At 46.9% G+C, this 3877-nt stretch overlaps 1 pseudogene; it reads left to right on the top strand.

Annotated features, from left to right (window-relative positions):
* The first annotated feature begins 1091 nt into the window (after window positions 1-1091).
* Window positions 1092-1210, top strand: LOC135052521 (5S ribosomal RNA; annotated as a pseudogene).
* The last annotated feature ends 2667 nt before the right edge of the window (window positions 1211-3877 follow it).

Genomic DNA, 3877 nt, shown 5'->3' with positions numbered 1-3877 from the left:
CTGCAGAGTCATCCGCACTCTCCCGCCCGTTTGGGAGCTTTGGTATAATCCCCATGGTCCTTACGGAGTTCCCAGCATCCACTAGGACGTCAGAGAAAATAAGAATTTACTCACCGGTATTTCTATTTCTCGTAGTCCGTAGTGGATGCTGGGCGCCCATCCCAAGTGCGGATTGTCTGCAATACTTGTATATAGTTATTGCCTAACTAAAGGGTTATTGTTATGAGCCATCTTTTCGTGAGGCTCAGTTGTTATTCATACTGTTAACTGGGTATAGTATCACGAGTTGTACGGTGTGATTGGTGTGGCTGGTATGAGTTCTTTCCTTATTGTGTCAGCTCTTCCGGGCACAGTTTCCCTAACTGAGGTCTGGAGGAGGGGTATAGAGGGAGGAGCCAGTGCACACCAGATAGTACCTAATCTTTCTTTTAGAGTGCCCAGTCTCCTGCGGAGCCCTCTATTCCCCATGGTCCTTACGGAGTTCCCAGCATCCACTACGGACTACGAGAAATAGAATTACCGGTGAGTAAATTCTTATTTTTCCAGGCATACTCCTTTTGAGTGGCCGGCTTCTCTATTATGATAAACCCGCACTTTTGACATAATTAATTGTGCCTATACGTGGGAATAATCGGTACAAATCCAGCACATATTATAGCCGGTGTGTTTTGACTGGGGTTAATACCTGATATAATCCTATTATACAAATCTCTTTGCACTTTTTTACCTTTTTTGTGATACAATAATTTATGCTTACATGTGGGAATAATCAGTGCGAATTTAGCACAAGTCAGAGTCACCATATTCTGATCTGGCCCACAGTGGGGCTTTCTTTGGAGTGTGCATCTAAGCTTCAAAAATCTTTTTACACTGTACCATCTTAATGACTCAGGCAAATGCCTGATATAATCTGATTATACAGATATTTGCATCTTCTCACCTCTACTCATTTCCTATATCAGCGGACTCTCATCTATGATTCACAGGTTAATCCTGCGTCGAACATAGAAAGCAGATCCGCAACTTGTGTCTCTCCCTTGAATTCTGTACTAGGTGCACTCTCATTGGCAAGTCGATTAATTGTGACTAACAGTTACTACCATACCCCACCGACAGAGCCCGATCTCGTCCGATCTTGGAAGCAAAACGGTGGTGGTCTGGGTCAGTACCTGTGAGGGGGACCCCCAGAGAATACCTGGTGTTGTAACTAATGACGCACCTCGACTAGATGCCAACAGCAGGATCACCACTTTTTCTTCCTATCTTTCTTTTTTCCTTTTTCTAGATACTAAAGAAAAATCAACCTAATTTATTATCTACAACCACGGGGTGTTTCAGAAGGTACCCCTCCACGTACATACATTGTTATTAGGATTTATACTCCTGTTAACAATAGTCCGGTCAGTTATGATCCATTGAGGTCTCATTAAAACAAGCTTCGCTTGTGCTGGTTGGTTAGGTTTGGATGTAGAACCACAGTGTCCACATCCTCCTACAAGTCCTTTGGTGACAGATTAACCAGAACATTTCCAATTTTTATTGCTGACGTTATTTCAATTTGTAGCTTATATCCATCTCAAGGGATACGAGCACATTTGCGTATACAAGTATATCCTTATTAACTATTTGTGGTGGATTATAGAGTGTGGATTTATTTTTAACAATTAACTAATAAAAGTTATGTTTTAATATTTAGTCATATAAACAATTAAAAACAAGAGTGCACCCACACAAGAGTCTTCTGTAAAGTCGATTTCTCGCCAGTATAATCTTGCAAGAGCGGGAAGACAGCGCCATTGAAGGGGCGAAGTTTCTCCTCAGAGCAGACCCAGCAGCGTTCAGCACCATTTTCCTGCCTGCAGCTCACTGCCAGTGGATGAACAGGTCCCTCCAGAGGACCTCCAGCTATCTGTTCGGTACCAGGGGGTTGTAGAAGGGAGGGGAGGCTGTGTATAGGCTGTGTCACCTATTGAGGGACACAGTCAGCGCTGGTCTGGGGTTTCCCTATACCTATAATAGCGTTGTGTGTGAGTTGGCTCCAATCTCTGTGTCTCTCTGCCATTCTTGGGGGGGAAACTCTGTCTACCCAGTACCTTGTGTGTTTGTGGGGTGTTTGGTGTGTTGTGACATCATGTCTAGGGACACTGTTTCATATGCTGCAGAGGATTTATCTTCCCAGGAAGACTCCATACCATGTAATCAGGATTGCACTGTTGTAGCGCAGATCCCTGCTAGAAAGCCAGAATGGTTAGTCTCTCTGAGGGGGACTATATTTCTCAGATTTCTGATAGGGTTGCTAGGACTGAGCATGCAACTCAAGTTCTGCAATCCTCTATGGTTGTATGGTCTGATAATGCTTCCTCGGGGTTCCCTGCGGTACATTCTCACAAACGTGCACTTGCCATACTTACGCTGGATGACACGGACACCGATTCTGACACTGCCGGTGACAGGGATGTGTCAAGGGGGACGGCATCACTTGCTGGGGGGGGGGGGGGTGCAGTCGATGATTGAAGCTGTAAGGGATGTGTTACACATTGCTGACACAGCTCCTGAGCAGGTGGAGAAGGCCTTTTTCACAGACAGTAGAAAGCCCCCCCTCACCTTCCCGGCTTCCAAAGAATTGAATGCTATCTTTGAAAAAGCATTGGAAAATTCGGAAAAGAAATTCCAGATCCCTAAGGGGGTCTTAGTTGCTTTTCCCTTCCCAGAAGAAGATAGAAAAAAGTGGGAGTCTCCGCCGATAATAGACGCCTCTGTCTCTAGGCTGTCCAAACAGGTGGTATTACCAGTCCCTGGATCTACCGCGTTGAAAGACCTGGCGGATCGCAAGGTGGATGCCACGCTAAAATCCAATTGCATGGCTTCAGGGGCCATACTGCGGCCTACTATAGCCTGTACTTGGATTGCAAAAGCTATTGCTAGGTGGTCAATCACGCTGCAGGAGGAATCGACTACGATGGATAAAGGTGACGTTGATTTATTTTTACGCAATATTCAGGATTCTGCAGGGATCCTGATAGATTCCATGAAGGACCTGGGTTCCATGGCTGCGGGGATCTCCTCCATGTCCGTCTTGGCTCGCAGAGGTCTCTGGCTGCGCCAATGTTCTGCGGACGCGGAATCCAGGATAAGCGTTGAGGGTCTACCCTATACAGGTTAGGCTCTCTTTGGGGAGGCACTAGATGCGTGGATTGCCACGGCTACAGTGGGTAAGTCTCCTTTTCTCCCCTCAGCTGCACCGGCTACGAAGAAGCCTTTTACACCAGCCACGTCACAGTCTTTTCGGCCCGCGAGACCTAGAAAGAACAAGCCTTCGAACACCTTCTTCAGAGGTGGTCGTGCTAAAGGAAAGAAGCCTGCTCCCGATGGCTCCCAGAACCAGAAGCCCGCTTCTGATACCCCAAAGTCCTACGCATGACGGTGGACAGCTAGGCCTGGAGGACGGTCAGGTGGGGGCAAGACACCAGCAGTTCAGCCACGTCTGGGTGTCATCGGGCCTGGACCCCTGGGTACTGGATATTGTGTCCAGGGGGTACAGGCTGGAGTTTCAAGATCTCCCACCTCACCGTTTCTTCAAGTAAGGCTTGCCAGCTTTGCTGACAGATAGAACAATTCTTCTGGACGCTATCCAAATTTGGTGGTGTCCAGGGTCATTGTTCCAGTTCCGCCTCATCAGTGGAACAAAGGTTACTATTCAAACCTTTTCGTGGTACCGAAACCGGATGGTTCGGTATGGCCAAATCTGAACTTAAAATCTTTAAACCCCTACCTCAGGGAGTTCAAATTCAAAATGAAGTCTCTGAGAGCTGTCATCCCAGGTTTGACGGAGGGGTAGTTCCTAGTGTCCCTTGACATCAAGGATGCGTACCTCCAT

Source organism: Pseudophryne corroboree, chromosome 2 (assembly GCF_028390025.1).
Source record: "Pseudophryne corroboree isolate aPseCor3 chromosome 2, aPseCor3.hap2, whole genome shotgun sequence".
Lineage (NCBI taxonomy): Eukaryota > Metazoa > Chordata > Amphibia > Anura > Myobatrachidae > Pseudophryne > Pseudophryne corroboree.
Note: the sequence above shows the minus strand (reverse complement) of the source record. Positions and strands in the feature narration are given on the sequence as shown.